The sequence below is a fragment of the Mandrillus leucophaeus genome, unplaced genomic scaffold (genome assembly GCF_000951045.1).
Source record: "Mandrillus leucophaeus isolate KB7577 unplaced genomic scaffold, Mleu.le_1.0 Scaffold347, whole genome shotgun sequence".
Taxonomy (NCBI): Eukaryota; Metazoa; Chordata; class Mammalia; order Primates; family Cercopithecidae; genus Mandrillus; species Mandrillus leucophaeus.
Genome location: NW_012103665.1, coordinates 1,883,607 through 1,908,204, shown reverse-complemented (window position 1 = coordinate 1,908,204; position 24,598 = coordinate 1,883,607). Strand labels below are relative to the sequence as shown.

General features: G+C 39.4%; 1 protein-coding gene across 2 annotated transcripts in view; it reads right to left on the bottom strand.

The window, feature by feature from the left end:
• FMN1 (formin 1) overlaps window positions 1–24,598 on the bottom strand; it is a 388,608-nt gene that overhangs the window by 29,981 nt on the left and 334,029 nt on the right. The window lies entirely within an intron of this gene.

The window sequence follows — 24,598 nt, the reverse complement described above, 5'->3', positions numbered from 1 at the left end:
TATTCCATGGTGTATATGTGCCACATTTTCTTAATCCAGTCTATCATTGATGGACATTTGGGTTGGTTCCAAGTCTCTGCTATTGTGAACAGTGCCACAATAAACATACGTGTGCATATATCTTTACAGTAGCATGATTTATAATCCTTTGTGTATATACCCAGTAATGGGATGGATGGGTCAAATGGTTTTTCTAGTTCTAGATCCTTGAGTAATCGCCACACTGTCTTCCACAATGGTTGAACTCATTTACATTCCCAACAGTGTAAAAGTGTTCCTATTTCTCCACACCCTCTCCAGCATCTGTTGTTTCCTGACTTGTTAATGATCGCCATTCTAACTGGCCTCAGATGGTATCCCACTGTGGTTTTGATTTGCACTTCTCTGATGACCAGTGATGATGAGCATTTTTTCATGTGTCTGTTGGCTGCATAAATGTCTTCTTCTGAGAAGTGTCTGTTCATACCCTTTGCGTACTTTTCGATGGGATTGTTTTTTTTTCTTGTAAATTTGTTTAGGTTATTTGTAGATTCTGGATATTAGCCCTTTGTCAGATGGGTAGGTTGCAAAAATTTTCCCCCATTCTGTAGGTTGCCTGTTCACTCTGATGATAGTTTATTTTGCTGTGCAGAAGCTCTTTAGTTTAATTAGATCCCATTTGTCTATTTTGGCTTTTGTTGCTATTGCTTTTGGTGTTTTAGTCATGAAGTCTCGATAACAGACATAGCTAACAGAGGCCAAATAATTTGTTTTCTCTGGGACACTTTTGAGACTGATATTAATAATTACACCTGGACAAAGACATGAATTAGGGCAATCTGGGTAGATCAGGACATGTGCTCACTCTTGCACATCTCATCATGTTCCCCCTTAATGTTCCCACAAAAAACAAAACCAACACAGGAACATAATAAACTCAGTAGCATTTGCAACAGTTCAGTTCTGCTCAGAGTCATGGGAATCTTGCACACACTGCCTCCACACCCACAGGCCCTTCTGGCAGTCTAGGGAAGCCTGTGGACTCTTGTCAGAATAATGTTTTCATGAGGTTACTAAGAAAATCAATGATACTGAGATACAACTCTGAATCCACAGGTCAAGAACCTATGTTCTTTCTATAGGATTATCAAGAGGTTTCATTTTAGCGTGGTTTTTTTTATATATCCTTCTCTACAATCAGAAGATATATTATTGTATACGAAAATACCACTCTCACACTTTAAAAATACCAGAAAAATAGGAAAGTCGAGACATAAGCTACACAAGCCTTCAGATTCCTTTAATTTAGGGCTACAATGATTTAAAATGAATGAAAAAAAATGAATCTCATATTTAGGATCTATGCTGTGATACTTCATGAAAGGTAATAAGGGATTTTGAAACACCACCATTTTATTAAACCTGGCCCTACCATTTACTACCTGTGTGACTCTGGGCAAGTTAGTTAAGACCAAATGCTTAGTTATTGCCTCATCTGTCCCATGAGAATAGCCATAGTGACCATTATCATACAGCTGCTGTAAAGATTTAATGAGATAATACATGTAAAAAGAGGAATTATTAAGAGCCAATGCACACTGCAGAAACTCCGAGGGTTTAGGGAAAAGCGCCTCCAGGAAAATGAGAAGAAATTAGTCATCTAAATTTTTCCTAATTTTGCCCATGTACAGATAAAAAAGGCATCTACCCTTGTGGTGTGACCTGGAGGCTCTAACAGCCTAAAATATTTCTCTCACTTGAATGTGTAAAATTTCCAACCAGGCCATTACACATTTTAAGTCTTTGAGATGCTCCAAGCAAAACACAAATACATTACCTGGAAGAACCATGTTTAAAGACTGGAGTCACAAACTCAAATTCTAATACCATCAACTAACAAGCTAAGTGTGGGCCAAGTATAAGAATCCCAGTGTTCTAACATTCTAGTTCTAGTTTTTCAACACGGGAACTGATAGCCTTAAAGTGGGAGAGACAGTAGGGAATTGCAGGGAAGTGGGAAGGCTGTACTCCATTTACGAGAGAACAAGCACTTGGTCCTGTTACCAGATTTAGTTTTTTAGACTAGAAGCTAGAAAGGGATTTCTAAATGAATGTTTCCAACTTAAAAAAAATTCAAACATAATATGACAAAGAGAACAGTCTTGCTGGCCACGTGTGGCTCTGCAACCTCTGATTTCAGCCTCTAGTAGCTGCTGACGTCATAACATAGGAGGGTTTATTCCTTCCTTCCATGCGCTAGACACTATCCCAGGTGTTTGGGATCCACCAGTGAAGTAAGCAAACAAAGTTCCCTGTAGAACTTTTGTTCCTGTTGGGGAAGACAAATAATTAAACCCGAGAGAATAAGAATCAGTGTAAGTAATTTTTGATAAGTGGTAACAATAAAAACAAAATGCAAAACCAAAAAACCCATCCAGAGCATAGATGGAGGACTATAGAAGGAGACTCTCCATGAGTTACCGAATTAGGCATGCCTGGGCAGCTAGAGCACGTCCCACTGCAGCTCGGTACACAAAGGGAAAGGCAATATTGAAACTGAAGATGACAAGGCTTAGATGAAAACTGTTCTTTGACTAGGAGTGGCTCAAATCGATGTGTAAAATTTACTTAGTCTTCTATTCTACAAAGTCACATAAATAGCGGGATTTAGATGCTTCATTTTTCTTTTTCTGAGACAGCGTCTCACTTTGTCACCCAGGCTCGAGTGCAGAGGCATGATCATAGCTCACTGCTGCCTCAAACTCCTAGGCTCAAGCAATCCCTCCACCTCAGCCTCTCGAGTAGCTGGGACTATAGGCGTGCATCACCGTGCCTGGCTTACCTTATTTTTTAGAGATGAGGTCTTGCTATTATACATATATTATATATAGTATATATTATATATTATGTATAGCATATATTATATATTATATATAGCAGATAATATATAGCATACAGTATATATAGCATATAGTATTTTTTTTATATATATATGCGCTAGTCTCAAACTCCTTGGCTCAAGCGATCCTCCACTTTGGCCTCCCAAAGTGCTAGGATTACAGGTGCAAGCCACCATACCTGGCCCGCTTTGGGATTTAAATTGGGACACTACTAATGTGAGGTGAAGCGGGGGTATGTATCTTAGGAGACAGATGGGTTTGGAGAAACTGTCAGACTCAGTATGGGGAGGTAGGGAAATAAAAGGCATCCCTCAACTTGTTCTTCTCTCCTCTATTTATTGTCTTTCTAAACACTTTTGTTCTTATTTTCCTCCTCTCTCTTATTTATAAGAAGCTTTCTTCTTGTCTGCCATGAGTTAAATATAATTCTTTTCCAACTCGTAGGAATGAAATGTAGCTGCTTACAATAGTGACTGATGGTCTCACAGTTTTCAAGGTAATAAAAGCAATAAGGAAAATAAGTCAGAGTATTAAAAATGAGAAGTTTTGCTTAACATAAATTCTGTCTCCTAAATGTCTTTACCAAGGTTACTTGCATGCTGTGATGATGGTGAATCTTGGGAAATGCTCGGAGAAAGCTGAGAGGTAAGTTTGCCTGGTGACACGCTTATAACATGGTACAATTTTTATGTCACTGGCAGACTACCTGGTTTTTCTTAAATATAAATTTTCTCCTTAAGTAACATTTTTCATAATTCTGTGTCACAGAGAGAAAGTAACATGGCTTCCTCAAAAGGTGTTTTGTTAAAAGAGACACATATGTGGATTTTATTTAATACAGTCTCGACTGAATAAAGACTGCTGGCTTTTGTGTAAACCTTTAATGCCCTGAAATTTTGTTTTCTGGTTCATTTGCTGGCCATTGTTTTATTAGTTATCATGAAATTGCTCCACAAGAACAATTCTCACGTTCATAGTTCCGTAGCCTACCAAGTGAAGCAGAAATGGCTCTTTCTATTCCACGGCTATGGGCCCAAGGAATGCAAATCAGAACTCACAACACCTTAACGCCAAGCTTTAAGCCTTGCTGTGTCATCTGAGTGTCATGAATCAATCACAGTGTCCTGTGTTTCAGTTTCCCGCTCTGTCAAATGGAGATGATGATACCTACCACCCACAGAGTTGCAGTCAGTCTTTGCAGTCGGGTCTTTGACAGTTCGACGTCATGCCATGGCCGCTGGGGGTTCAAGCTTCCAAAGGGTTGGCTGTTTTGCCAAAGTCAAATGAAGTGTAGCATAGAGGAAAGAGCTTGGGTTTTGCATCAGGCGGACCTGGGTTGAATTTCTGCTCTGATACTTATGAACTGGGTGATCTTCAGAAAATCACTTAACTCCACTGAGCCTTATCCATAAAATGGGAATAGTAAGATCTACCTTGCAAAGTGCTTGTGACTATGAGATATACTGAACCTGTGAGGTTAATCTAGTGACTGACATACGGTGGGCATTCAAGAATGGTGGCCATTTATTGTCGGATTGGCTACAAGCAAATGCTAATAGTCACTGTTCTAGCTTTCTGACTTTGGCATGGTTATCACAAAATTTCACACAACATGCTTTCTTTAGAATGTCCATAACTGCTTTCAGTAGACAAGAATTTTGGTTGTTATCATTTTATGCTCAAAACGTTCGTGTTTTTTTCATTTCACTCACTGAGCTGACGTCCTTAGCACGGCCTGTAAAAGGCTCTTCTACAAAAGGGTGGTTCCCTATGTCTGACCTAAAGTCATTTTATTTGCTGTTTCAGTTCATTTTGTTTTATTTCATCCTCATGAGAAAAAGAGAAAAACTTATTTATAATTTAACAAATAACTGGGAGTCATGGGGGTGGGTGTGAGGGAAGCGGTACTTATGATTACTCTCACCTGTTTTTTCCCCTTAATGACCACTGAGTTCTGTAATCTTTGACCTGATTAACTGGATCACTTCCCCAATCCCAAATAAAAGAGAATGATCCAGGAGTCTTTTTTTAAGAGGTAAGTTTCCTGACAGCTAAGATTTCTTCCTTAACCTCTAGACTCTATATGGCGACCTGTAACTGGTTCCCCTCATTGCACAGTAAATTCAATTCTCTTTGTTGCCACCAAAACTGCCATTTTAAAAGACAAAGTGAACTATGCCCCTTTTCTGCTTAATGTTCTCACTGGTTCCCCCTCTGAAGACAAAGTGCATTGGCAGTTCCCAGTGAGCCCCTCACACGTGCTTCCTGCCATTCCCATACTTTCATTCCCAGAGCTCCTGCTGCATGGGACTCATGGCTGTTCTCTGGACTCAACTTGTTGCATGGTGTCTTTATTTTTGGGCACTTTGCTCCTTCTGTTTCTAATGCCTTCTCTTCCTTGCCGTTCTCCTACCCTTCTGTTTGAATGTCTTTTCTTTCTTCAAAAACCAAGCTTGAAAATCTCCTCCAAGAGGCCCTCCATGCCTCTCTTGCATAATGTGGTGAGTGGTTCTTTCTGTGGAGATCCAAACACACTATCTCCACACAACTCCTCATCATAGCACACAGAAGGCTATGTCAAGATCACTGGCTGGCAGTTGGCTTTTTCCACTGGACTCTGTGCTCCTTCAGAGTTGCAACCAAAATCTGTTTCAGACTTTTTCTCTCAACTGTCGCCTAGTAGGCACTTGTGTACTTATCTTTTTTTTCTTTTGAGACAGGGTCTTGTTCTGTCACCCAGGCTGGAGCGCAGTGGCACAATCTCAGCTCACTGCAACCTCCATCTCCCAGGTTCAAGCGATTCTCCATCCTCAACCTCCCCAGTAGCTGGGATTACAAGCACGCACCATGGCCAGCTGATTTTTGTATCTTTAGTAGGGACAGGGTTTCACCATGTTGGCCAGGCTGGTCTCAAACTCCTGACCTCAAGTGATCCATCTGCCTCAGCCTCCCAAAGTGCTGAGATTATAAGTGTGAGCCACCATGCCCAGCCTTGTGTACTTATTTGACAGATGGAAAAGTATACAACAGAAGAACCCATGTTAGCAGAACACAGTCCCTACACATTAAGTGCCTGTTTTTTGGCACAGAATTTCTAATCTTCCATCTTTTGTTTGCAACAAAAGAGTAAAGAGTAGAGTGGAACTGAAAAGCAAAAGAATACTATGTCCATCTTATGTTCTGCTTTTAGATTGATACATTAACACAGGCACAAATAGCACTAACACTATAGGGAGGCACAAATAGATTTAACCCTCCAGTTTCATCTGTATCAGATTGAGTCTTTAAAATATACTATTTTCCAGAGTTAACTTTGAAAAAGAGAAAGTTTTTATAAATAAAATGGTATTTCCATAAAATATTCAGACTAAGAACATTCACCATTTAAATGTCCCCAAATACCCAAAGTTTTTATTCTCAAGAGGGTGGCACTCATACAATGAGAGTGGCTGAAGGAGGCGGTCACTCTTCAAAGAAAGTGGGGCTTTTATGCCAAACACAATTAAGCCATATTTATGGATGCCCATCTGGGAGGCAGTAAATTGTGAAATAAGGGGAAGGGATAAGGGTTGGAATATCTTCCTAGTATTCTTTACACAGTCTATTACACTTTAATATACCATGGTTTATGGACCTGACATGGTTGGTATAAACCAACAGGACGCGCAGTAAAGAACTTGTTTTTATTACAGCTCTACAAATAGAGGAGCCGGGTGATGCTAACAAGGAAACAAAGGGACTGCACTCTGCTTCACGTGGGTCCATCTGATGTGCGTGTGGCAATCATTTTCCATGTCTTAGAAAATCCCTGTTGTGCACTTTCCAGGAGAAACAAATGCTTTACACTCACTGAGGCACAGCACGCTGACATTGGAAAGGGATGGTCTTTTAACATTTGAGAGAAGAAAAATAGATATTTGGAAGCAGTGAGTGATGCAGAGCTCTTACCCTTACATGTTTCCTTCTGGTATGCTTGCCTGTGGAGGACGACACCCTCTCTGGTCTTCCTAAGTTACTAGTTTTCCTGGTTGTGGTGTAGTGAGAAGAATGATCATTTCTGGTCTGTCAGAGCTTACATGTGCAAGTGTCTAAGTTAGATGGTAAAACTGAAGAGCAGAGGGTCACTTGTGAGATTTTCTGTATGAAGTGTTACAAGGCTGTGTAAAGACATACTGCCAAGGTCCCCAGTGTAGGATGCAGGATTTCCAGGTCACTTGCTTAAGGCTACAGTGGACTAGGAAATGAGGCTTTTGGTGAAAGTACCAAGTAAAGGACATTGTGTTACTATACTCTGAAGAGGTCTTCAGAGTCATAAAATTAAAAAACAGAAATCCAGATAAAAGGAGTCTTCAGTCATCTAGTCTACTTCCCGGGCTGATGTTCTAGCCTGGATCCTCTTATTTTCAGTCAGACTTGCTAGATCTTGTCTTTTTCATCCCTTTATTTATTTATTTATTATTTTTTCTGAGACGGAGTCTCACTCTGTCACTCAGGCTGGAGTGCAGTGGTGCGATCTCAGCTCACTGCAACCTCTGCCTCCTGGGTTCAAGCCATTCTCCTGCCTCAGCCTCCTGAGTAGCTGGGATTACAGGCACATACCAGCACGCCTGGCTCATTTTTGTAGTTTCGCCATGTTGGCCAGGCTGGTCTTGAACTCCTGACCTCAAGTGATCCACCCACCTCAGCCTCTCAAAGTGCTGGGATTACGGGCATGAGACACCACACCCAGCCCTTTTCATCATTTTAATCTGCCATTTCTAGCTGCCCCTTAAGTGAATTGGAGTATTTTATGGACATCAAAACACACACGCACACACACACGCACACCTACCCCCACACCCACACGAAATGGCATTGCCTAACCTGGGCACCTGGGGCTGTTCTCGGCCAGGGTCCTTCATGTGAACTGCAGAACACAGGAAAGGATTTGAACAGCTCTTTTCTCAGTTTCCCCACATACACATGACTGGTAACACTCTAAATATCTAGGACAACGCCAACTCATTACACACGATGGCGGAGTTAGGGCAGTACGACGTAATTCCCTTACACACAGTTGAAAATGTGAGTCCTGAGGCAATCAAACTTACAAGGGACTTACAATATTAAGTCATGTACACTTTTATACAGGCTGAGTACTCCTTACCTAAAATGCCTGAGGCCAGAATTGTTTCCAATTTCAATTTTTGTCCCCCACATTTTGGGATACTTACATATACATAATGTAATATATTGGGGATGGGACCCAAGTCTAAAGAAGAAATTCATTGATGTTTCATATATACCTTATACATAGTGGGTGAAGGTCATTTTAGTCTTCCCTCAAGGACACTGAATAAACTGTCCATTGTGCTCCTGCATTTTGGCCGAGGCCCGTCACATAAAGTCAAGTGACAGGTCTTGTCAAAATGCAGGAGCACAATGGACACTTTATTCAGTGTCATGTCAGTGCTCAAAACGTTTCAGATTTTGGAGCATTTTACATTTTGGATTTTCAGATTAGAAATTCTCAGCCTCTATCTCTAAATCTAGTACGATGATATTCGTAATATATCTTATTGGTATAACAATGTGAATTACAAAGTGCTGTTTGTATACAATAAAAAGGGTCAGACCTTCCACAATACTTTGGAAATATTTCAGTTGTCATGGACTCATTTATATTCTCTGATGACTGTAATAATAATTTGTATAGGTGATAGGTACGATTTCAGAGATCACAATGTACAGCTGGCCCTCTGTATCTGTGGGTTATGGGTTGCAGATGGAAAACATTTGGGGAAAAAATGGATGGCTGCTTCTGTGCTGAACATATACATGCTTTTTCTTTCCTTGTCATTATTCCCTAAACAACACAATCATAACAACTAGTTATATAGCATTTACATCGTATTAGGTATCATAAGTAATCTAGAGACGATTTAAAGAACGGGTGTAGGTTATAGCAATTATGACACCATTTTATATGAGAGACTTGAGCATCTGTCGAGTTGGGTATCCATAAGGGTCCTGGAACCAATCCTCCACAGATACTGAGGAATGACTAATAATCTCAAACACTTAACCTCATGATACACCTAGTCTGTGCTCAACAGTAACTACTGCAAAGGTAAACATTTTATCAAGTCACAGTTCTAGGAGGTAATCGGACACAAGTATAATTGGGATCTAAATGAAGTATATTTATCCACACTTTTTCAGAAGTAAACTCACTTTTTCCCCCCAATATATTTTCACTAGAGATGAGATGTTTCGCCCCCAGGGAAGTCTTTCAACCATTTACAGTATTGACAAAACGCTTGGCCTTCAGACTTTATGAAGGATTCTGCTCATTCTTCTTAAAGGCAATCACTTAATTCGTGGCTAATATTCTACTACCTTTTTTCCTCTGCTTCTGTGTAGTCCAGTGAAGTCCCTCAATGCTGCACAACCATCTGTACACAGAAACCTCTTCGCTTTGAGTGATACAGATGCAATTACTTGAGGAGGCTGATAACTTTGCTATAACTTAGCCCAACTATTTAATCTCAACGTGGAGAAAATGGATACCCAAGTAGATGAAGTGACTTTTTGGATTACACATTTAGTCACAGAATCCAGGTCTTTTGACTACTAATTTAATAATTTTGACTAATAATTTGTGACTAGTAATCTACATTTTCCAACGCTCCCTGCTGCTTCCCAAGGGGCAGCATTTTTCTCCAGGATTCCCAAACGCTGAGGTGGTATTTCGAAGCTGCTCTGTACGACACATCTTCCACAGAAATAGATACATCAGAGACAAGGTTCCAAGATGGAATTTCAGCTTTCACTCTACATTTCCTGACTCTTGATGCTTTAAAACAGACCATGGGGGTACAATTTTAGAATGATCTGGTGAGGGGCTCATTAACATTAATAGGAGTCAGGTGGTTGCATTCTCAAACAGGGCCTGAAATTCTCCAAGTTATACCATCTTCTAGGCCCATACATGCCTTTAACTTATCAGCATTAATACAAGTGACAGACGTCTTTTGTCAAATGCTTTTCCTTAGTTATTTTTCACAGATACTTCTAAACAAGCATATTTATAAGATATAATTTTCACTTAAGGGATAATTATACATAAACCTATTTCCTTGTAATTTAAAAAACAATTATACATAAAGCCTGTTTCCTTGTAATGTCTACCTTGCCTCCCAGCCATCTCATTTCCAATAGGAAGGGTCCAACCTTCTACGATAATTTAGAAGTATTTCAGGTGTCATGTAGGGAAACTAAACTCTATAGGCTTATCATTCAGACAGCAGACACCATTTAGGAAATCTTAGGAATTGCAAAGAAGCTAAACTTTTAAAAGAAGGCTTCTTGCATTTTGTTTCCTCAAGAACCTTAGTGAAATTTCAAAAGCAATGGGGTTTACAATCACAAGACTCTGGACAACCATTTGGTGATAAATTGCAGGTATACTAATTTGGAGGAAGGTCTTCTTTCCCAAACAACTCTGTCTTATTTTAACATTAGCACTAGTCTGAAGGTGTATAATTTCTGAAAGGTATGGACTATGGCCTTTTTCTTTCAAACTTTGTATTCGAATGCCTAGCACTTGAGACTATAAGCCTAGTGTTTATAAATCAGTAACTTGTTGCTTTATTAATTGGTGAGAATGTCCACAAAAGTGTGAATTTGTAGCAGGTTCATAAGCAAAGTGGTAACAGGCTGCAAGTTTTTTTATTTTATTTATTTTTTTTGAGATGAAGTCTTGCTCTCGCCCAGGCTGGAGTGCAGTGGTGCAATCTTGGCTCACTGCAAGCTCCACCTCCCAGGTTCATGCCATTCTCCTGCCTCAGCCTCCCGAGTAGCTGGGACTACAGGCACCCACCACCACACCTGGCTAATTTTTTGTATTTTTAGTAGAGACGGGGTTTCACCGTGTTATCCAGGATGGTCTCGATCTCCTGATCTCGTAATCCGCCCGCCTCGGCCTCCCAAAGTGCTGGGATTACAGGCATAAGCCATCGTGCCCGGCCTGCATGTTTATTTTTATTTCTTCTTTAAAGTAGTGTTCTTCAAAAGCAATTATCTCATTTTTTAAATCTCATAGCATTTTAGTACTAGAAATTCAGCAAATCTAAAGAAGGAAAGTACCTCGTGTTAATTTTTTTAAGTGGAAGAAAAGGTTCTCCAACTGGCGTCTTTGGGTTTCCCATAACTGCCTCTGATGATTATCTATGATATTTAGGGTCAATACTTTATTCTTCAGACTTTAACTTGTCCATATGTACATTGGATAAAATGAAACCCTACACTTGAAAACTTTGGAGCTATACAAAACTTAAGAAATTACGTCGTAGAAACCCCTCATGCTATAGTTTAAAAATGAGCTAAGTTAAACAGTAATAGGAGATTGAATAGTGGATTTTCCAATAACAGAATCATGTACTGGACTGTGTCCCCTTCCCCTCACCAGCCATAGCTACTAAGATCCAACGACAGTCAATCTAATGCTTGTAAAGTAGTCTAATACAATGGCCTAGGACAGTCAGATTGGTGGTGGTGGTGGCAATGATGATGATGATGAACATTCACTGAATACTCAGAGTATGCCAGGTGCTATGCTACTGAATTCTTAGGTTCTACACTGTGGATAATAGTGGAGCCGAAGCTTCCAAGTGTTCCATTACTTTCTAACTATTGACACTGGGTAAGTTGTTTAATGTGGCTAAGACTCAGTTTTCTCATCTATAAATGAAAGTAATGATAGAACCGACATTCGACAGCTGTAGTAATTAAAAGAGATGTTTGTAAGGTGCTCAGCCATGGCACCTGGCACATTAGTTAAGTAAATGTCAATCACGATAATGACTACCACCACCACTATAATTCTTTGTAATCCAAAGACATTTGCTTGTGCAGCCTTTCCTGGGTTCCTGTGAAACTTCTCTGGGGAATTTGAGCACCCTGTTTTTCCTTAGTAATACGGGTATCCCTACAGTAAGCTCCCGAGGATTAAAGTACACTTCCTAGACCCACATACCACAAAACGTGCTTGCAAAAAGTATCACGGGAAAATGCTATGCCAAAATTACAAATAAAGAATATAAAGCAGTGGCATGATGTGCCTAAAGCGATGTCAAAATGTATATCACACAAATTCTATATATAGTTACCAAAATATTATATCTATAAAAAAGCCAGAAGGTAACATACCAGAATATTATGGTTGCTATGTCTGCCTCTCTGGTTAAGAGGATTTTTGTTTTTCATTTGTTTTCAGTTGCTTTTTGAAGAAAGGGGCTCATTTAATATAATCAGAAGAAGAAACAACAGATGCTGTGTGGAGGCAGCTGCAGAGCACTTTGAAAGCGAGGGACCTGCCTAAGGTCATACAAATAGTTTTGGGCAAAAAAGAAAGAAGCTGTTCCCGGACTCCAGTCTAGTTTTCACTGTGACATACTGTGATTCTTTATAGGTTCCTGCTGAAAAACTATAAAACTGTCATATTATTACAGAGTGGAACAATAGAGAAACAAGTCATAACAGAAAAACCACCATCGGCATGGATAAGTTAAATTTCAGGGGGCAGTCACCCACATTAAAGTCCTCTATTCACACCTTATACTCACAGGCAACAGGAAATTCTGCAATCTCTATAAAGCAACCATTCTACATATTTTTTACAAATTGTTCAGAAGGACATCCAATATTAAGAATAGTTTCAATCACATTATGAACAGTAAAATTCAGATAAAAAGCTATTAGGTAGGGTCAGAGATCTTAATGGCTTAAGATTGATTTTAACTAAAGAAAAACTAAGAGAAGAAAGAAGTTATACTTATACACGATTTACAATATACAGCATCACACCTTGACAAAGGAAATTTCTTATTCTTCTAGATCTATTTACACTAAACCTCTGACATCTGTGTAATTTAACACATTTGTTAAATAGTTGAAGCTCTCCCTCTAGAAAAACAATTGTTCAGACGTGTAGTCATAAAAATGAATAGACTACCAGAATGTCCTGCAAGTAATCACAAAATAGCCATTGCTATCCTTAAATCAATCTTCCTTTAAAACCCTGGCAAAGTCTAAATGTACTTGGGAAACTGAATTTACAGGGCCACAGAACCTGACAAAAGTCTAACTTCCCTAATATTGGCTATTGCTAACAACATCAAATTACTTTTTGACCCATTTTTATTTCACTTGGTCAAGGGTTTATCATAGCTGGGGGTTTAAAACGGGTCCACTAGAAATGGTACCCAAGAATTACCAAGATGACTTCAAGAGCTCTGATGTTACCAAGTATCTAGGTGTGCTGAAGGTCATCATCTGTCTCTCGGGTGATATTTGCAGGAAAAGAAAATGCTGAGAGAACTGGGATTCCCAAAGAAGATGCTGTAGAAGATATTTTCCACATTAAAGAACATTTGATCTGTTCCACCAGTAGATGAACTACTAGCAGAAGTGATCATTATCAGAGCCAGTAAAAGGAAAGAAACAAATGAGGCTTGGTTTTTAAAGTAGCCACACTGCTTCTAAGTCCAGGTGAAAGTGCTGACAGTGAATTGAACAGAATTCCAGGTGGAATCCTCCAGAGTCACCTTTCAATCATAACTGTCATCCTCAGAGAAAAAGCTTTTGTTGAAGAAAAATTTGTACAAACATTGAATAATCACATTGATATGGTAACAATTTAACAATACATTCAATAAGAACGAATGTTACCGTGGGTCATTTCTTCCCTCCTTTTTAACAACAATCTGGTATTTTCCCCAGATTTTACAAGTAATAAATCCTCACTGTAGAACATTTGAGAAAGATATAAATAAGAAAACAAAAGCAGTGCATAAGACTTTCTCTAAGCAATGGCCACTATTAATATGTTGATTCATTTCATAAATGTATATATTTATAATCACACACTCATTTGTGCTTTGGTTATATAGCTGAAATTACATTGAACGTAATGTCTTTTCTTGCTTTTTCATTTTTTTCCCTTGCTTTTTATTTAACATAAAGGTATAGGTATAAGTCAACTTTTAAATGAATACTTTTATAATTAATTTATATTTAAATTTATAATTATTAAAAATAATTGTTGAAAAATTAGCCTTTATTTCAAAGTGAGTATGGCACCTATTCAAACAAAACATTTTCTAGAAACTCATGAAAGCATTTCAAAATAATTTTTTGACAGTTCTTCCTAAATGAGATCTTGTAGGAGAGAAGTGTTTATGAAGGATTATTAAAATATTACCAAATAGAATTAAGGTAGATTTTTATCATTTGACTTAACTTGGAAATCATCCATTGCTTCACCCTTTAGTCTTTCTATTTTTGTGCCTTAGAGAAATGTTTTACATGGCTACAAGTGCATTTTAAAATAGTGTCTAATACTGCGAAGTAAGTTGAGATTTCCTTGTCCTGTGCTTAAACCTTATACTACTTATTCTGTATTTGAAAAATACAGTATAAAGAAAATATCCTTCATGCAAAAACTATTGCGGATCAGTATATTCTTGGAAGCACATGTGAAGCCTCTGCGTACATGGCAAGCCACACACACAGGCACGCATTCAGTAGGAAACAGATCTCCCTCGAAATCTGAGAGGGTAAAATGTTCAAATATCAGGCAAATTGGAGAAGTGCCACCACCTCCTGTACGCAGAAGCCTGAAGCAAATTGTACAAGTGGCATGAAGCTGATTTCAGAAAGTAAAAAAATAAATAAATAAATAAATAAATAAAAGCTCATGAAACCAGAGGCTTCAAATGTTTTACTGGAGAAAAACCATAGCATTACCTCCTCCTGTGGGATGATAACAATGATTTATGAAGCTGAAGTCATTTCTTGTGATTGCACTTCAGGGAGATTGGTTTCACATGATCTGCGAAGGCAGGCAAGGCGAGCTGAAGAAGAACCCCACATGTTCAATTGAGGCTTAGCTGCTGCCTCTTCAAGGGGATTCCAGAGCTCCGAGGAGGGGGAGGAAAACCTACTGCTTTCTGATGCATGCAACCCCCTTCCCCCAACCAACAAGCTCATTAGGTGGACACACGGCTCTCTTATTTTCTCTCTCCTTTTGAAAAGTATTACCACTTCTGCCGTGTGGGAGTAGAAGCTTGTTGTAAATGCGCAGCAGGATAGTAGCAAAGCCAAGATTAATTCCCTATGGATTTATATGCGGCGTTCTCACCCACGATGACTTGTACTGTTTCAAAGGTGCTTATGCTGCTGTTTTTATGGCTGGTCACTAACTTTTTTCTGGCATATGGGGGTTGGCGCCATGACATGGAGTGAACATTTTATTCCTGAATTAAAGTGGATATTTGACAGTTTCTGTCAGAAAGTTCAGAGCAAAGAATTTGTGGGACAAGATTTATTGCATATTTTATATGGGACACATCTGTTTCTTTGCTAGCTTTGTTCCTTCCCTTAAAAAAATTTAAAGACGTTTCCTAAAGAAATATAATGACTGATAGAAAAAAAAAATTCGAAAGCAGAAGATAAGTATGGTCAAAAGTTGGGTGTTTAGATCTAACTTTAAAAAAAGAAAGAAAAAAAAACACTTCTCATTTTGATGAGGAAAAATGATTCATAGTCATATATAAAAGCTCAGTGAAACAATGTTGTTATTGGCAATTATTTTATGGTTAGTTTAATGCCATTTATATAATGAAATTAAAAATGTAAATGCATTACCTACCATTTTCTGCATACTTGAAACAGGACTGGAGAGAATAATTTGCCTTTGATGTATTTTTAAGATTTCACCATCTCAAATGGTGGACTGAATAATAAGTCCAACTACATCAGCGTTAAACAAAATAATTACAGATATTTAAACATTTAAAATTGATATGCCTAAAGATAAACGCAGACGACTTCCAACCAAAATCCATCAATACAACGTGAAGGGTGTATATAAACTTCTCATCTAAAAACTCCCTCTATTATAAAAAGTGAACTGAGTAACAGAGATTCATGATTACATAAAGAGTGGGCTCAACCTGAAACTCTGTGTTAACAGACAGGCTACTTTTTCTTTTACCTGCAAAGAGAGAGGCTTTAATTCTATTATGAAACTGAAAATAAAACTTCCACTCTTAAATATTTTGCAAAATTAATCCTTAACTAATTTAGGTACTATGCATTCTCCTTACAAAAACATAAAACATTGCAGATAAAGTCCCCCTGAGAGCCCTCTGAATCAAACCCTCTGTCTCCCCCAACACATATAGACATAGTTATCTTCCATAACTCAAGTACTCTTATTTTGGGATGTATCCTTCCAGAACTTCTGGGTGTCCCTGTGCAAGCATGCAAGGTTTCTCTAAGACACAGAGAAGATCTGTTAGCGTATTAGGTAGACAGAGTTTTAATTTACTTGAGACTGTCAAATAGTCCTCCACAATGATAGTATAATTTCATACTACTAAAGGCTGATAATTGTTGTTGTCAAACTTTTGAAATTTTGCAAATCACATAGATTTTGGTAAAAATCATTGGTTAAATATTTTGCAAATATATTTTCCCATGCTTTTGCTTGTCTATTAACTTTGTTTACAATGTTTATCATTTTAAAATTTAAATCTGAAACAGTCAAATTCACAAATACTTTCTTCATGTCTTTTGCTTCTTAAATCATTTGCAAGAAGGTCTTGTCTACTTCCAAGTTAATAAAGAGATCTTGTATTTTCTTATGATACTGTTTATATTTTTGGTTTTGCTTTTGTCCTTTAGATTATTAATTATTTGAAATTGTGTGAGGCAGCTTCTTTTGTTGTTGTTGTTGGAGATGGATAAACACTGTTCGAATATCATAGATTTTCTAAGAGATAATCAGAGTATCCAAATAATGGCAGGTTGTCTTGTCCTCTCACAGGTTTAAATGAGTCATTTCTTTTTCCTTTCAGCTGCCTGGGTAAAGTTGGTCCATTCATGTTTATTTTGATTATGAATATATTTAGATTAATCCTCATATTTATTTTGTACTTTTCTTCACCAAGCTTGCTGGCTATTTACTTTTTCACCTTTTCCTAACTTTTGTTGGATTCACCAAACTGTCTTTGCTTCATTTTTCCTTAATGGGTTTGAACACGATAAAGTCTAACTTTTTGAATAATAAATACCTAAATCTTTTTTTTTTTTTTTTTTTTTTTTGAGATGGAGTCTCGCTCTGTTGCCCAGGCTGGAGTGCAGTGGCACCATCTCGGCTCATTGCAACCTCTGTCTCCCGAGTTCAAGCAATTCTCTGCCCCAGCCTCCCAAATAGCTGGGATTACAGGCGCCCACCACCATGCCTGGCTAATTTTTGTATTTTTAGTAGAGATGGGGTTTCACCATCTTGGCCAGGCTGTTCTTGAACTCCTGACCTCGTGATCCACCTGCCTCAGCCTCCCAAAGTGCTGGGATTACAGGCATAAGCCACCACACCTGGCTAATACTTAAATCTTAACACCCAGTATACGTGTGATTTTAAGGTTATCTACAGCTAATTATATCTCAGTACTCTAACCTGGAAAAATATAAGGGTGGCTTGCTTTTCGTTTCCTTCTCCTCCTAAATTCTATGGTCACATCCAATGCCTCATCCCATTTTGATATCATCTGCAATTTTATTTCCACATTAACAAACGTGAATGCTTTACATTTTATTAATAATGCTTTAACCATTATTTTATAAGTGTCATTGCTCATTATACCTTTTGCTACTCCATTTCTTCCTAGATTCATTTTCAACTTGAAGAAGTACAACTTCAAGAGAAGATCTATGAGGTATCTGTAAACCCAGCATTTGGGAGGACAAGGCAAATGAATCACCTGAGATCAGGAGTTCGAGACCAGCCTGGCCAACATGGTGAAACCCCACCTCTACTAAAAAAAAAAATTAGCCAGGTATGGTGGCACGCACCTGTAATTGCAGCTACTCAGGAGGCTGAGGCAGGAGAATCGCTTGAACCCAGGAGGTGGAGGTTGCAGTGAGCTGAGATTGTACCACTGCACTCCAGGCCTGGGTGACAGAGTGAGAGTCTGTCTCAAAAAAACAAAAAAAACAAACAAACAAACAAAATCTATGACTAGTAATCTTTCTAGGCTCTGCATTTCTCAAAAGAATGTACTTTTCTCATTTACTTTAATGACAGTTTGGTTAAATTTAGAATTCTAGGTTCTGATTTTTTTCCCCTCAGGATTTTACACTTATTACTCCATTTTTTCCCTGTATCTAGTGTTGCTGCTGAGAAGTTTCTTGTCTCTCAGCATTTTTCTAAATCCTTGATTTCTCAAGGCTCATTATAAAGAATTAAGGGTGCATATATGTGTGCATTTATTTTTCATTGCCTTTGTTGGCTCTTTCAATAACAGATGCAATGTCTTTTCATTTCTGGGAAGTAATCTTGCATTATTTGAGTATTTCTTACTCTCTTAAAAATATTTCATCAACTCAAATTTTAATTTCTATATTTTCCACTGGATTCTTTTTTCATGAAGGTGTCCGTATCTTATAGTTCTCTGAGATTATAAAACACACGTTCTGAATATCTGTTCTGCCTACAAGCATGTTTTTTCAGGTGTCAGTTCTCCTGTTTGTTGAGTTTCTTGGCTTTCCTCAGTTGTTGATTCTGGACAGTGAACCAATCTTTCTAGTTGAGTCTCACCATTGGGTACAAGAGTAGGACAATATGCTGCAGCTACTCTGTCTTGGGGAGAATAGAGGAGGGCAGAATATTCCATGAGGCAGGGTACTCACTCATATCCTGAGACACTACTAACTACCCAAGGCACTGCCCTGTCTCTCCCACCCAAGAGCCCATTCATGGTCTGCCTCAAAGACAGAGAGTTTCTACTGTTATTGCCTACACCAAGGTGTGCCCAAAGAGATCATCTCTGCAGAATGAGAAAATTCTCACAGATGCTGTCATTCCAAAAAAACTACTTAAATTTTAAAACTCAAAGTTTTAAGTTTCTTCTCACGTACATTCTATAGACAATTTTTACATGCTTTGAGCACTTTTTAAGATTTTTTTAAACCAACAAAATGCCAAAGTAGCAATTTTACTCTTATCATAAATAAGGACATGGTGGTATAATCATAACCATTTTTAAAATACCAATTTTAAAGGCACTATGTGGAAACAAAGCCCCTGAAACCTGCTATTCCAACTCATGTTGGAGGTCTAGTCACACCCATGGTCCAGAATGCTTTGTGGGTAACTTTCACATTCGAAAAGCATTCTTCACAGAATGGGCTTCCCTGAACTTACAAGGCGGAAGGCATGGAGCCTGGAGCTGTAACATCCTACTGCAAAAATAGGGAAGGCCACGTTGAACAGTGTGCCCCTGCCAAAAGCCATGTGCTCCCTTCTTTACAGTTCTATAAAACAGCATCTGTGACTAAATAAGATTTCATTGAAGTGCTGGAAGCCACACACAGTTGAAACATGGACTTGGGGATGGCAGCAACGCCACCACCAACAGATAGTATAATGTATCCCTGTGAGAGGGGAGAGGTGGGAAAGGAACTTTTAAAAGTCCTTGGTCATGTTATTATTAATCATGTTATTTAATAACTGTGAGCACTATTTAAAAAGCAGTATGTCCCATTTCCTTCATACCACGAAAGCCAAGTCTGCCTGGGCTGGAGTATGGAGCCCAACAGTGGTTTTCAGAGGCTCAGATTCTTACATAGTCCTCTTAGTGCATGCTCACCTCGGAGTGGATAAATATCTACACGAATGTGACAGATTACACATAGATAATGCTTTAGAATTTTTTGCACATTTTCAGAAACAGTATTTTTAAATTTTATTTGCAAGGAAAAAATACTTATCAGTGGCAAGTCAGGTAGGTTCACGCTCAACATTGGTCACTTATCTCACCCATTCTGATCACTTGCTCTGCTCCCTCCACTGGCTCTTCTTCTCCAGACTCTTAAATCTATTCAGGCTCCAAGGCTCACTCTCTAGACCCTTCTCTATCTTTTAAGAGACGAGGTCTCACTCCGTCACCCAGGCTGGAGCACAGTGGTGCAATCAAGGCTCACTGGAGCCTCCAATTCCTAGGCTCAAGTGATCCTCCCACCTCAGCCTCCTGAGTAGCTGGGACTACAGGTGTGAGCCACTGTGCCCAGCCCTCTGTTTTATAATTAGCTATAAACTCAGCTACTCTTGTTCTGCTGATGAATCTCAAATCTGTATCATCAACTCCAAACTACATTCTCAACATCAGATTTGCATTTCCCCTGCCCTGCTGAACATCCTGACATGAATAGCTGTCCAGGAATTCCGATTATTCCCTGAGTTGCCCACCATAACACAAATTTGTTCCTTTCTTTGTCTTAGTCACCTCAGTAAATAGCATCGACATTCACTAAGGTGATCAAAACCTGGGATCTGGCTTCTCCTTTGCACAACTCCTATGTTTAAATCCAATTTCTGTCTTTTCTACTTCAAAAACATAGTCTTGAAATCCTCCACACTTTTCCATCTCAGTTTCCACCAGCCGGGTCCAAGATGCTCATTTTTCACCCGAGCTACTTCAGTAACTTCCTTATCTACTCTTGCCTCTGTGCACTTATTTGTCTACACAGCAACCAGAATAATCTTTTAAAACATGAATGTTGGCCGGATGCGGTGGCTCACACCTGTAATCCCAGCACTTTGGGAGGCCGAGGTGGGTGGATCACGAAGTCAGGAGATCGAGACCATCCTGGATAACAGGGTGAAACCCCGTCTCTACTAAAAGTACAAAAAATGAGCCGTGCATGGTGGCGGCGCCTGTAGTCCCAGCTACTTGGGAGGCTGAGGCAGGAGAATGGCATGAACCCGGGAGGCAGAGGTTGCAGTGAGCCAAGACTGCGCCACTGCACTCCAGCCTGGGCGACAGAGCGAGAGTCCGTCTCAAAACAACAACAACAACAACAACAAAAAACATGAATGTTTCATCTTACAAATTGTTTTACGGTTTCCTGTAGAATAAAATCCAAATTCCGTCTCATGATCTTCAGGGCCCTGCCTAGGTGTCTTGCCCTAGTTCCAGTTGTCTTTGCCCATCTTAATCTCTCAGTATGCCAAGCTCTCAGCAGCCTCAGGACTGCCAATCATGGTGTTCTTTCTGCTTACGATGTGTTTGCCTTCTATGCTTCCTGTAACTGGCTCCTTCCCAGAGTTAAATGTCATCACTGTTCTACTCTCCCTACTCTTTTAAAGTAGGTTTCTTAATACCAGCCCTCTTCAGCCAAACATAAACTTTCCACAATTTGTAATTATACAATGGGTTACTTATTTGCTCTTTGTCTCTTGTACTTCCTAATTATAAGTTTATCTGTCCTGTTCATGACTCTATAAACTATGCCTGTCACACTGCAGACTCTCAAAAATGGGCTGAATAAATTTTCTCTATTATCCTTTTCATTGCTATTCCCCTATTATATAGTTGTCGGTTTAGGATTGACTCTCCTGACTATGTTGTGAGATCTTTAAGCCAGGAGACCGTCTCTTGTCTTTGCTCGGCACAGTATCTGACACCCTGTGGGCCTATTCACAAAGAATGAACGGTTAAGATTAGGTACTCAGTAACCTTTTCCCCAAATTGTATTAGACCCGACATATAAAATCAGTGTGGGAGATGTTGTTTAGAGTAAGTAGTCTGGAGAGGTCAAACAACGACATTGCTAATAATAACAGCAAATTTTGGATAAGGTCTGTTTGGATAACAAAACTCGAATGATGGAAATAGTAGTTAGAAATCACTCAAAGTGAGACTCAAGGGAGCTGACCCTCCCTCTGGATGTCAAAATCTATCAGTGACTTAGCAGTGTGGTCCGTAGAGTGTCTCTCAGAATAGTGACTCCTGACTCCTCCACATATGTCAGGAGGGCCTAACGGCTGCTTCCTTCACAAGGGTGGTGGGGAGACACATGAGGTCAAGTGTTCCACAGCCCATAGAGAGGCAGCTCTCCAAGGACAGTGCAAGACTCCCCAGGGCCCTGCTTAGCGCAGCCGAGAGGCCACAGGCCAACAGTGAAGGTGTTGAAAGACACTGAGATCGAATTCCCTGGGGGAAAAATATTGCCCTGAGATTTAAGAAAAAAGAGGAAACAAGCCAAAAGGGTATGCTCAGAAACTGATGGAAAGAGTTAATGTCATCAGATTCAACCAAAGGAAATTAAAGGAAGATTCAGTGAAAAGAGGGCAAAACCAGAATCAAAGGATCCCAGGTAAGCACAGACCAATTTAATGAGAAACCAGGAAAGCAGCGAGAAAAACAAAGGAGCCTCTCTTCAGCTGTGTTGAATCCAGACTTCTTGCCATTTAATGCTAATGCTTTGCTCCATTCTTAAATCATACCCGCCTAGGAGTTTACCTTGGAGTTTGTATGTAGAAACAAAGAGAGACCCATCTTCTCTTAGAACACTACATGACCCCCACACTATCTTCACAATATTTCAGGCGCCTTCCAGATAGCATCTTAGCTGTGGAAATGCTATTCTCTTACGTCCTTCCCAGTTTTCCTAGTGCTGGCTCTTTCCAAAGCCGCTCATTCTTATCTCCTTCAACTACTTTTCAGATAAACAAGCTCAGAAAACACACACATTTGGCTACAACTGATGCATTCATTGTGTTCTGAAACGAAGTAGAACTAGAAGAGAATTAGAGGAGGGGATTCAGGGATGGCAAGTCCTCAGGCCTGTTGCCACGTCTCCATTAGGCTCTGCATACGTGTTTATTTTTATAGCTCCCTTTCATGAATAGATTGTGTGAGGCAGAAGTCTTATTTCCAAGGTTCACTTTACTGAGTGGCCTCCAGTCACTCTTTCCAAGAAGAAAGATGGAAAATTATGGTCCAAGCAACTTTACCGTCCATCTAGAAAACCAAGGGGAATGCTGGACCTCAGCCACTCACCAGCTTAAACTGTCATTTATGAGCTTTGGGTCTTGACAGCATTATCTTGAGCAGAGTTTGTGGCGGTAAGGCCCAGCTAATCACATTTGTCTAATTTTACATTCCCATCACTTTCACAAATGGATTATTACTTACTATTCATTTAAATAAAACAATGATCAAGGAATCTTGTCCTTTTAGATGGAAATTATAACATATAAGAAAATAGCATTAGTTTTCATGTTTGTACCACTTTCTAACGAAAGAGTTATAATCATTTCACATTATTGTCTCGTTCATCTTTTTAATGATCCAATGAAGAAGAAAGGATATACAGGCCGGGCACGGTAGCTCATGCCTGTAATCCCAGTACTTTGGGAGGCCGAGGCGGGCGGATCACAGGTCAGGAGATCAAGACCATCCTGGCTAACACAGTGAAACCCCGTTTCTACTAACAACACAAAAAATTAGCCAGGTGTCGTGGCGGGTGCCTGTAGTCCCAGTTACTTGGGAGGCTGAGGCAAGAGAATGGTGTGAACCCGGGAGGCAGAGCTTGCAGTGAATGGAGGTCGTGCCATTGCACTCCAGCCTGGGCGACCGAGCAAGACTCTGTCTCAAAAAAAAAAAAAAAAGGGAAGGACATACAGATTGCTGGCTCTCCTTTACAGCAGAGGTCCAGAATGATGTGACTACCTTAAGAACAGGAAGTGAAAGAGGTATGGATAAAGGAAAACATCGTTTATTCTCACAACTGAATAATGTATAGTGGTTAAAAGTAATTAGACCCAGACCAGGTGTGGTGGTTCACACCTGTAATTCCAGCACTTTGGAAGCCAAGGCAGGCGGGTCACTTGAGGTTGGGAGTTTGAAACCAGCCTGACCAACATGGTGAAATACAAAAATTAGCCGGCGTGGTAGCAGGCGCCTGTAATCCCAGCTACTTGGGAGGCTGAAGCAGGAGAATCACTTGAACCCAGGAGGCAGAGGTTGCAGTGAGCCGAGATTACACCACTGCACTCCAACCTGGGCAACAGAGCGACACTCTGTTTCAAAAAAAAAAAAAAAAGTAATCAGATCCATATGTATCAACATGAATAGATATTAAAAATTAGGATGCAGAATAAGCCCAATATGGTTCATCCTTTCTATAGTGCAGAATGTCAGAATTTCTTCTTAATTTGGTAAATTTTGATCACTCCAAGTCATACAAAGGGAAATTCCATTTTCCAAATTAACGAAGCTAATTGAAACGTGATTTTGTAATTCTTTATCATTTAACATGTTTTTGTTCTCACTGGGTTTTTGTAACAGTGAACAGAGTCTAGCTTGGCTGTAAGAGCTAACAATTTGGATAACAGTGCTGCTTTACATCTATTGCACTCTGCAGAGGATGATTCAAAAAAGAGGCTACTCATCTCCCCTGAGGATGAAAGATAAACATTTGCGGTTAAAATATTGTCACGACTCAGACAAAAGGCGGGATTTAGCCCTACCACTTGGCTCATGTTCCCTCCTAACCAAATCATAATTTTTTAGTAACCTAATAAAATTACTGGGAATAGAAAGCATGCATCCCGACTACTAGAAATATTGATACAACAAAGGAACACGTTAGTAGTTTCAACTTCTTTTACTTAAGGATCTCAGAATTCCTCCCAGTGAACAGGGAGACTGGTAGGTAAAATACAGTATTTCCTGGTAGATGACCTAAGAAAAAACTCTTTATCTGCTGGCACCTATATACATTTGCTTCACATCAAATGTTTTGTCATCCCCTAGAGGAAAGACACTGGTAGATGGCAAGAATGCTAATATTTGCTTACTTGGAGCAAGAGCAGGCTATTTGGTCAC